At 40.3% G+C, this 11,942-nt stretch overlaps 1 long non-coding RNA gene across 1 annotated transcript; it reads right to left on the bottom strand.

Annotated features, from left to right (window-relative positions):
• Window positions 1–670: 670 nt before the first annotated feature.
• On the bottom strand, window positions 671–11,578 carry LOC135224795 (uncharacterized). Its single transcript, XR_010316820.1, has 2 exons — window positions 11,423–11,578; window positions 671–3,384 (listed from the first exon to the last, which is right to left on the bottom strand). It is a non-coding gene; the product is annotated as an uncharacterized LOC135224795 (long non-coding RNA).
• Between the last annotated feature and the right edge of the window lie 364 nt (window positions 11,579–11,942).

Genomic DNA, 11,942 nt, shown 5'->3' with positions numbered 1-11,942 from the left:
TTTGTGATGAATTGATTAGTGGGGCTTATCTGCATGGAAGACATGGCACAACTGGCTTAGCATGCTCTCTTCATTAATAGTTGAGAAATTCTTTCGGAGTAAGCTAGCTTCTTGACAACTTGCCTTTGGCAACCTAATATTTAAGAAATGGGGCAGGTGGTTACCTTTCTACACATATGACAATTTGACTAGAAACTGTATTTTGAGAAAAGGCGAAGATTACTCCTCTGCATAATGACCACATACTGTTGTACATTACTTGGCAGTCTTCAGGAAATCCATGGAAGGTTCTCCAACTTCTGTATAATGATAATGACCAGTGTTGCAGAACTTACAAGAAGCCTGGTACTTTAAGAAAAGGCGAAGATTACTTCTCGACATAATGACTGTGCATTCATTTATGCAGTCTCCAGGAAATCCATGGAAGGTTCCAACATCTTAGTAGGAGCGGTTCTATTCATTGTTGATAGTGAATTGAAGTCTACTAATGAGACCAATTGCACAACAATTCTTTATCTTCTATATAGCTATCAACCAATTGGCAGAAGTTTCATTAAGACTAGTGAAGAGGTTGGCTTCTCTGTACACCATGCTACAGCATGCATCAGTATTTAGCAAACTTCATGCAGTCCAGTGAAGGGACTAATGAAAAGATTAGCTTCTCTGTACACCGTGCAAGATACAGGACCATGCATTTTATCAACTAGTTGGCAGACGTTTCAGTATTATCATTGAAGAGGTTGGCTTCTCTGGTAGATGTCAGTAGGACTAGTAAAGAGGTTGGCTTCTCTGTACACCATGCATCAGCATACACCAGCATTTAGCAAACTTCAGGGCAGTCTAGTGAAGGGACTAGTGAAAAAGATTGGTTTCTGTGCACCATGCAAGAACATGTATCTTAGACTTCAGGGCAATACTACAGTAAAGTGTTTTACATCTCTTCATTTGGCAATACTACAGTGAAGTGTTTTACATCTCTTCATTTATGTTCAGGAGTTGAAGAGGTCTCTTCAAGTAAACTTGAGTGGCAATAATCCAGTTTAGTGTTTTGTATGTTCAGAAGTTTGGGGTCTCTGCAAGTAAACTTGAATGGCAGTCCAGTATTGAGCTTGACTTCTCAGTTTATGATGGCATGGTATTCATGAGTCTGGATATGTTGGCACAGGCACATACAGCTTCCCCAAATTTTCAGTTTTCCTTCTGTTTCAAAACTGACATTGAAGCAAACACCTGCTCCTTGGGTTTTCATACTTAAAGCCACAAGCAACACTAAGTTGCATTAAAGCAGACAAAGCAGAGCAACACCAAGTTGCATCAAAGTAGACGAAGCAGACGCCAAGTCTTCTCGTATACCTTGAACATGGGTTTGGCTTATTTTCATGTGAGATGACAACATAATGTCACCTACTCGGCACATCTTTCCTCGTCAACATGTCTGTGAGTTTAGCTTCTCTGCACGTATAGAACAACACAGTACTTTAGGTTAGGTTACTAACTTCTCAATGTATGACAGTACATCTTAGTTTTAAACCTGAATCTTTTGACAATTCTTATCACTATTGGATATAACAAACAGTTCAGGGTTGATCACAATTCTTATTCAGCTTATTCCATTCAGACTTGATAACCAGGAATACTGGATGTAACAAACTGTTGGGCTGATCACAAGTCTTATTCTGCTTATTCAGACTTGAAAACCAGGAGTAGAGCCCTGTTGGATGTAACAAACAGTTCAGGGTTGATCACAATTCTTATTTAGCTTATTCAGTCAGACTTGATAACCAGGAATACTGGCTGTAACAAACTGTTGGGTTGATCACAAGTAGTCGTCTTCTTATTCAGACTTGATAACCAGGAGTAGAGCCAAGTTCAATCAGCACAGTTATTGATAGTAGAGCTTCTGGATTATATCATCAGTACAACATTGTGTTCAAACTAGTTCACAGACTTGATGACCACAAATAGAATAGAATCAAGTTTAATAACCACAGCCTCTGGATTATAACATCAGTACAATATTGATGTTCAAGCTAGTTCACAGACTTGATGACCAGGAACAGAGTCAAGTTTAACCAGCAGTGTCAAATGGTTAAGGTCCTGGATTAAAAGAGCCAAGCTCAATCAGCACAATTCTTGATGGTCGAGCTCCTGGATTATGTACAGCTTCTTAATTATAACATCAGTACAATATTAATGTTCAAGCTAGTTCACAGACTTGATAACCAGGAACAGAGCCAAGTTTAATCAGTAGTCATAATGGTCGAGCTCCTGGGTTATAAAAGCCAAGCACAATCAGCACAATTCTTGGTCGAGCTCTGGGGTCATAACATCAGTACAATATTGATGTTCAAGCTAGTTCACAGACTTGATGACTAGGAATAGAGCCAAGTTTAATCAGCATCAGCACACTCAGCCTTGAATGGTAGAGCTCCTGGGTTACGAGAGCCAAGCTCAATCGGCACAATTCTTGATGGTGAGCTACTAAGCTCAATCAACACAATTCTTGACCAAGTTCAAGAGCCAAGTTGTCAATTGGCACAATTCTTGATAGTCGAACTTCGGAATTATGACATCTGTACAATAGATTTTCAAGCTAGTTTACAGATTTGATGACTAGGAATAGATCCAAGTTTAATCAGGTTAATTTAGTCTTCAGATAATTCTTGTTAGTGTTCAGGATTTAGCACTAACATCCACTTTGATTACTTTAGCTTCAGATGTGTCTCCGAGATCAAAGTCGGTCAGTTTGCAGATTCTGTAGTGCAGGTTTGTCTTCCCTGTCGAATACTTTTGAATGCTTCACCTGCTTGGAAAATTCTTGCACATTGTAGCATCCACTTTTAGCTTCAAGATGTGTCTCCGAGATCAAAGTCGGTCAGCTTGCAGATTCAGTAGGGCAGGTTTGTCTTTCCTGTTGAATACTTTTAAATGCTTCACATGCTTGGAAAATTCTTGCACATTGTAGCATCCACTTTGATTACTTTAGCTTCAAGATGTGTCTCTGAGATCAAAGTCTGTCAGATGGGCAGGTTTGTCTTTCCTTTCGAGGTTTAATGGTTTTCCAAGACATGTCTCCAAGATCAAAGTCAGCTTGCAGATTTAGTCGGGACAGGTTTGTCTTCCCTGTTGCAGTTTAGTGTTATAAAATTAAGGGTGTAGGACTTTAATGACTATTGGTCCCCCAGTGCTATAAACATTGTCAAGTATTTCACACTGGCTTAATTTTGTAGTCCAAGCTGACTATTTTTAAAATGAGTACATATAAGCACCGGCAGTTGAACAAGCTGAAGTGACACACAGCACAAATTTGTGCCTCTTCAGATTTCTCTCCTTCCTTCCTTCCACTGGAAATTTTAGGACACCTCCCATTTGTTTGAGCTCCCCCTGAAAAAGAAAATCATTGTTTTATTGAAGTCAATAAATATTTACAAAACAAATAAAAGAGTAACTTGATATATCAATAATAATCAGAGAAACTTGATATATCTTGCTAAAATATTAATAAATTAGTAGAGGAACTGGTATATATATCACTTTGCAAATATAATATAACCTACAATAAATAATCTGGGAACTATTGATATATGATCTTGCGCAAATAATATCAGTAAATTACTAGAGGAGCTTTATGCATGTATTTTGCAAAAATATTATAACTAACAAATAACCTGGGAACTACTATGATATACCTTATCATATTTCAAAGCTCGAAAAGAGGATGTAAAATTATTTGTTTGCAATGGCCAAATATGAACTTCAGAGATAATGTAATTGCTCCTAATAAAGTTGATAATGAATTTCATTATATTGTTATTGTAACAAGTGTTAATTTCTCCATTATTTTATGTGAACTATTTAAAAAATATATTTGTCTCCTACATTGCATATGCTCGTGCATTGTCATACATGGTTTTGTTAAGTTTCTAGTTGATATTTGCTTATTTTTTTCCAGGATGGCTGATATACAAATGTTTATGTTGAACAAAGAACCAGAATTCATCAGATATCCCAGTGCAGCAGCTTCCATAGTAGTACAAAATAGTTTAATATGAAGATGAACTGAATAATAAAAAGTAGGAATATTTAACCACTTCTCTTCTTACTCTACTACCTTTTGCATCATAATGTCTTGCTATTGTTCTCACTGGACAAGAGAAATAATTTTACCAGACACTGAAGCCAACTTCTTTTAGACTGTTCGAGGGATGATGTTTACCAGATACTGAAGCAACTGCTTTGAAATAAGTCAGAAGAAACGTTACTTTATATTAACAGACACTGGTAATATAAAATATCCCCTACCCACCTCTAACAATTAAGGAATATGAATTGAGGAAAGCAAGCATATTTGGTAGGGATAAACAAAAATGTGTGAAAGACACCAACAAAGGTCAAATTGTCTCAGATCAAAAGAGAAGTAATTGGGAAAAATATATATGCTTTATGTTCTTTGACCAGATAATAATCTGCCACACTATTTACAAGTGCATATACTAAAATACTATGTATACTACGATCTTTCCCCTAAAGTTGGGGCATTAGTAGATTCATGACATATTTCGAGTGTTTTCCAAAGGGAATAGTACCTGGGGCAAGAGAATGACACATTTTAAATTACATAATTTGTATTTTTCATAGTTAACAAACCTCCGATCTTTACACGAGGATAAATCTGATAGTGGCAGCTGGAAACTGGTAAAAAACTAAATTGTAGAACAAGGTATTAGTGGCAATGGGGTTTGGCCAATCAGATATGAGAGAAGGTATCAGCCGACCTCCCTAAACCTGAGAGTTGTGGCAAGAGGTGGGCAATGTATGTTAAGACCATAGGCTTTCAAACAGAATGACCACTCATTCACCTGTATCTAATCAGTTCCAGTTCATGATGGGTCAAACTTCCTACTGCCCATGGGTAGAGAAGATATGATACAAATTGTCCCGCTACAGGCATTAGATGAGCTACACAACTTGAACAGCCACCACCTGACCAAGGAAAAAGTGTCCAAGGACCTGTGGGGAACGTCCCGTAGATAGAAGGATGTGAAGGTGGTTTGACGAAGCCAAGTACCAACCTTCAAAATCCTATGCACAGATAAGTTCTTAAAAGCTAATGATGGGCCTAAACCCTTAACATCATGTGCTCTTGCATGCACGGTGTTAGAATCTGAGGTTTTAGAAGAGCTATATACCATTTAATAACCTCCCAGAGCCAGAAGGAGATGGTATTCTTGGACACTTCATTTTTCATCCTGCCTATGCACACAAAAAGTCTTCGACACCCCAACCTTTTTAGGTAAACACAGTGCCCTGACAAGACATAAGAGCAATTGACAAGACATAATAGCAATTAGTCTGGGTTGTTATCAACAAAATCCCTCGAGTGTTTAACATTAGAATAGAGACCATGGAGTTTACCCACTCTCTTTGATGAAGCTAAAGCCAGTAAGATCATGGTTTTAAGGATCAAGTCTCTGTCCAATGACCGTCTTAACAGTTCATATGGGGCTCAAGTGAAACTGCTTAGCACCAAAACCAAGATCCCAACTAGGAGGTTTAAGTTCTCTAGGAGAACAAGACTGCTCAAAGCTTTTGAGTAGCATTCAGATTTCTCATGAGAAAGAAACGTCTATGTAGTACATATTTTAGGTGCAGAACCAACCCCAAAGCAGCCCTGCAGCTTTGATGGCAGACAGAAAGACTTTTCTCCATCTGGAGAAAAACTAGGAAATTTGCTATTTGCTAGAAGTTCCGACTGGAGAGACCCCTTCAATGACACCAATCCCAGTCGCCGCTCTACAAAAAAGCTTCTTACTCGCAGAAGAAAGCGGTTAGTCTCCTGCCACAAAGAGATAGGGACCCTACTGACTGGTGATATCTCTCGATGTGAGGCTGGCAGAGGAGGCTGTGCCATGGGAACTGCTGACAGCAGGGCTACTAGATTGGGAACCATTCTGTGTGAGGCCACCCAGGAGCTATAAGGGTCATCCTAAGATTCCTGGAAATCATTACTTTGTTGAAGACCTGACAGATCAGGCAAAAGGGAGGAAAGGCGTAAACCTCCAGATTGTCCCAAGGGTGTAGAAGGGCGTCCTCTGCCCTGGCGAAGGGGTCTGGGACAACCAAACAGAACACCTCTAGCTTCCTGTTGAACTTTGGTGCAAACAGATCTATCTATCATTGGCCTTGGGGAAGGCCAATGATAGATAGATCTGTTGAACTTTGTTGCAAACAGATCTATCTATCATTGGCCTTCCCCAAGGAAGGAAGAGTGTTTGCTATCTCTTGATGTAAGAACCACTCTAACCCAAGGACCTGACCTTGACAACTCAGTTTATCAGCCACCACATTCCTCTTGCCTGCGATATACCTAGTTGAGAGGTCTACTTATTGGTCTATCACCCACAGGTGTAGGAGAACCATCAGGGAGTGAGGTTGGTGAGACAAGCTCCCAGTTTGTTTATGCAAGTTACCACCGTATTGTTGTCCGACATCAGAACTTATATGGTGGCCCCCGACATTCTTTCTTTAAACTCCTGAAGTGCCAGGACGGCTGCTTTCAGCTCCTAAAACATTTAGGTGCTGTTGCTTGTTCTGAAGACTCCAGACTCCTGACATCAGAAGGTCCCAAATGGGCTCCCCAATCTTCATACAGGCATCCGAGAACAGGAGAATTTCTGGAAGCAGAGAATGAAGAGGCACTCCTATAGTAGTTAAGTTTTTGTCAGCTACATGAAACAAAGGTACGTCCCTTGCAGGGGGCCAGAACTCTTTCAGTCTCCACTGAAGAGATTGAATGTGGAGACAACCATGTTGAATGAGTTTTTCTAATGAGGTCAAGAGCCATAGAACTACTTGCCACTGACATGCCCGCTGCTTCTGTTCTTAATAGAAAGGACTGGGCCACTTTCCCAAACTTCTTGATAGTCCAATGAAAATACTCTCGACAACACCATGTCTATTGCCATTTCCAGGCACAGAGCCTTCTGGCTGGGGAGAAGATTCTATTTCTCCAATTGTATCATAATGCCACGGCTGTGACAAACTGAAGGAGATGATCTCTGTCTTGGATTAGCTTTTCCCAAGATTATGCCAGGACTAACCAGTCGTCGAGATATCTTAGGAGCTGAATCCCCTGAGAATGAGCCCAGGATGACACTGGGGTGAACACACTTGCGAAAACTTGAGGGGCTGTTGTTAGACCAAAGCATAGAACTTGAATTGCATAGAACTTGAATTGAAACACTATCTTTCACAGGTTGAAGCATAAAAGCTAACAGGAAAAGCAACAGATCAGAATCTGGAAATAAGCATCCTTCAGATCTATCAAGAGCATAGTCATTGCTTCTGACAGTTGACAGGACCGTACAATGATTCTCCATCTTGAATCGGGTCTACCTGATGAACAGTATCGGGGTCAATAGGTCTATCACTGGTCTCCAAACACCCGTCACCTAGGGGACTGGGAAAACCCAACTGTACAATCCTGGAGAAATATGCTAGACTACATTCACCACTCCTTTCTCCATTTCCCTCACTTCCTCATGGGGAACTAGAAACTTTGGAGTCTTTGGCATATGACAAATGATGGAGGGGTTGCTCGGAGAGAGAGGGAGGGAAATCAAAAGCAAGTAGATATCCCACCTGTAGAACATCTACTACCTAAGACTCTGCTCCATAAAGCTGGTATCACACTAGTCATTTCTTGCTCGTGGTTTTGGCCAGCATCCAGCCGATGCTCGCGAGCAAAAGTGTTGTATCGTCACACTAGGAACTCGTGGTTTCGAGGAGCCGTAGGAAAAAGTAAACAAAACTGATCAGCTGATATCATCATTGCGACCAGAAATTGTCGGACTGTTGCAAGATGGGCTGCAGTGGTGTATTTCTCAGAAACTTACGTGAATGCAAGAGTAACAAAAAACGTTTGTGGGTTCGAGAGTGGCTCAGGAGAAGAGAAGCCAAAGGTCTGAGAGTACGTCCTATCAGCAACAGCCATCTTGTTTGTTTACACTATGCTGTGGCTCGCGGCTCGTGCTGGCTGCTTCCCGTTCTGTCGGAAAGCTAAAATCTCGAGCTAAAAGCTCCCGGTTTTCATTCTCGAGAAAAAAATGCCTAGTGTGAGGCCGGCTTAACTCTGCCACATAGCCCAATGGCTCAAAAGGAAATTCCCCACAGCTGGCAAAAAGTGGGGAGGAGGTGCATACTTTATCGCTTACCTCCTCTGGCCCTACTTCTGGCTCTTCTTCCTGGTCCAGAAGAGCGGGGCTCAAAAAGGTCGTTGTTGAAGTTTTCTAATAGATGGTTTGGCAACTTGACTAGCTCTGCTAGCAGAAGCTGTGTTAGTGGTCTTGGTAGATCTAAGCCCTTATTCCACGGCGAACTAGACTATGCCAGTTGACGTTTTTCTATACAGTTTTACCGCCTGAACAAGAATTTAAGATAATATTTTTTCAGCCGGCTGTAATTAACGTGTAATTTACCTTTGAACATTTGTACCTACAGAAAAAAAAGTCCTTCATGTTGTTGTCTCTGTTGTATCACCTATTTTAATGAGCTCCTGTTCGTTCGTTTGTGTGCTGCGCAGTCTCGAATTGTCATGGGGAAACCACACCTTCCGAATGACGTCACGAAAAAAACTCCACCCAAAAAGTGACATCATTATAGACAATATCCAATCGTAAATAAGCACATTTCAATTTTCTCTTTAACAAAAGAAAGCAGTGTTTTCAGCCAATGACAATATATAATGTTACCAAGTCATAAATTTTTTCGGCAAATACACCTATTTTCTCCAATTAAGCGTTACTTGCACCAACGACCGTCTACACGCTCCAATTTTGTTCCTCAGGAAAGTTTCCCCATAGTGTGTGAAAATTGTTACATGAATTATCGAGATTTCACAAACTATTATTATGGGCCTATAGAAAGGCTCGTAACTTTTGCCCAAAATCACGGTTTAATCAAGAGTGAACATATTTGCCCGACTTGTAAGGAAAAGTGCCTTCTTGACTTGAACAAAAAAAGCCTTTCGGTGAGATAAAACCTATACGTATATGTAAGGTAAGCTATTTCCTGTATATATTTTGATTATCGTGTGAAATATGCTGGAGTATTGTCTCTCAGTTAGCCTAATGGCCGCTCAAATTTTTCGGAATTATCATGAAGTGTGCAGGGAAGGTAGTACCCTTAAGGGGGGCTTCGCCCCCCCCCCCAGGCCTAGGTAGGGGTACGGCGCTCTAGGTTAGGTTAGGTGGTTTGTTTGGTTAGGTAGTGCCCTGGAAATCACTTTTCTCCTGCTCCCCCCAACCCAAAAACCCTGGTTCCCACTGGGGTCCCCCAAGAATGTTAGATAGGAACAAGGGTGTAATTGCTTGATGCCACCAATATTAATGATCAGTTTAAGCATAATAAAAAATATATATTCTTCTGCAAACAAGAGACGGATCTCTCCTTTAGATTTACCGAAGTGGACTATGTCAATTGACGTTTTCCTATGTTATTTTGCTTACTTTACAAGAGTTTAAGGTAATATTTTTATGGTCGACTGTAACTAATCTGTTATTTACCTTTGAACTCTGTAGTTGGTACATCGAACCCCTTGTACTGTCATGTAGTCTTCAGAGGTAAACTACGGTTTAATTACAGTCGACCGAATAAATACTATTACTTTGGTAATTCTTCAGAAGCAATCCGCACTGGATATTAAAATAAATAATCACGTACATGGAAAGAGCATGTGAAAAGCAATATAAAAAGTATAGTCATTATATGAGAGATTGAACGGGGTGGAATTGAGCTTAAGTTTTTACCTTGAATTTTTCCTAAGTCGGGAGAGGTGTTTCCTCTACGGTAATGTTTACTTTTAATGAGCCCTCTACCTTACTTTCTTACGCAAACAAGAGCAGTTCCAGTAACTCATTATTGGCTGAGAGGTGTGACATCGTTATGACGTCATGGGTTTCATAACCAATTACGAATGACTTTAATCGAAAACTAAGTTTCACTAGCATTTCAGCTGAGTAATAAAGTTACCTGTCCAGTGTCCACTGGTATCCTTGTTTGACTGAATACTCGAATAATGAAGCAAAAACCGGCATTTTGTCTTCCTGTAGCTATGGCAGAGGCAGTGGCTGGCCCTTGTGGCATTAATTTTGACAGAGACCTTCGATTTCCTACCGATTGTTTTTAAGTGCAATGTGGGTTACGTGAATTTTATCATTATTTGTCTAGCGGTGGTAAAGAAGTTGTGATTGAATATGCTCAAAGACAAAGACAATTTAATTCTAAAGCAAAAAAACTGCGAATGTTGTGGAGCTATTTGTCGGATCGACTACAACAGGAACGCCTTTAGGCGTGATCGCTCTGTAGTGACGAAAGGACGTCGGCGTAAGCGATGCGACACCCCAATCCATCCGCCACGGTAAGTAGCCTTATTGTAATCCGTGGCTAGCGCGCGCAGCGCAACATTACCTCTTGCCAGTACATGTCGTGCTTGCCAAGAATCTTTAAATGTGCGGATAAGGCGCGAAGCGCTGTTCCGCTACGGCCTTACTGACAGCGCACACAAATCGATCGTCGCGGATATGTAGTCGCTCCCTACTTTGTTTGTTGTTGTTTTGGTATCGCCGCCATATTGGTTTTGGTGTTCTTCCGCCGATTTCGGTCGGCGGTCGAGTGGGCCCGCGAATCTGTAGGTACTCCCAATTATTATAATTGCTGCAAAGCACTCCTTTCTGGTATTTCCCCACCCAAAACCCCCGATTCCCAACCGGGGGCCCCCAAGCTTGTTGGGTGGAAAAGGGGGTTAAAATAACATTTCCTCAAGAAAACAAGATGAGATTCACTGAAAAAGGCACCATTAAACAAAGGATTGTTAATTGTCTTTAAGAAACTGGTGATACGGCTTGCTTCTGAAGAATTACCGTTACTTTAAATTTTTGTTCAGCAGGTAAAATAACATAAGGAAACGTCAACTGCCATAGTCTACTGTACCGCGGAATGCGGGCTTAAAATTACCGTGGTCTTTTTGTCCATAAGCCTGTGTTGTACTGGGATGTCCATAGAACATTGAGAACTGATATGTTTTGTATTGCCTAACATTTTTTCATAGTATTAAAATGAGCAAATGTCTTTTGTTTTTTCTTTGTTTGGCCTACCTGTATGTTCAAGAGGGGATGGTGGCCTAATAAACAAGGCGTCCAGCAGACCATTTTAGCAAAATAACCAAGGTTTTATATAAAGGTTTTTGACAAACCTAATGCGCATAACTACATCAAATTAATCTGAACTACCTATTCATTTGGCTAAACCTAACCTAGATGTTGACCTGACTTGTCTTAGCCTAATACAAAAACTAGCTTAAGCATACCTATAAAAAAACTGCTTTCTAGATATAATTAAACAATACCAGTAGATAAAATATTACCTTTATTTATGAGGTCGATAATACCGAGGGAAAATAACGTAAAGATCAACACTAATAACACTCGGCAAATATCTGGGGAACCGAGCTCAGTCAGCTCACCTTCTAAGCCCTGAAGCGAAACAAACACTTTAAGAGATAACATGACAGCCTGGCAGGTGTGATGACAGATCCCCCTGGTGGTTTGAGTACGCACCTGCGATACTCTAAGAAGATATTCTTTCAGGAATGAGTCAGTATCTGAAGGAACTGGTCTGCTGCGACGATGTCTTATTTAAAATAAGTTGTTTTTTCATAGTTTTATTAATGTAGTCTTAGTCTTTTATAGTAAACCGTGAAAAATAAAGCGAATATTCATGCAAGATTAAGTTGACTTGCAAAAATAATTAATGCGCATAATTTCAAATTAAAATTCACTTGGTCCTGTTTACATTGCGTCCTTATTCATAGCATCATTTGGAGTTTTCGACTATACTGTTTGTTTTTATACAGTATATCCATCATGCCCATATAGTTCAAGGTC

Source organism: Macrobrachium nipponense, chromosome 20 (genome assembly GCF_015104395.2).
Source record: "Macrobrachium nipponense isolate FS-2020 chromosome 20, ASM1510439v2, whole genome shotgun sequence".
In the NCBI taxonomy this organism is placed as follows: Eukaryota; Metazoa; Arthropoda; class Malacostraca; order Decapoda; family Palaemonidae; genus Macrobrachium; species Macrobrachium nipponense.
The sequence above is the reverse complement of the archived record's forward strand: the minus strand, read 5'-3'. Positions and strand labels throughout refer to the sequence as shown.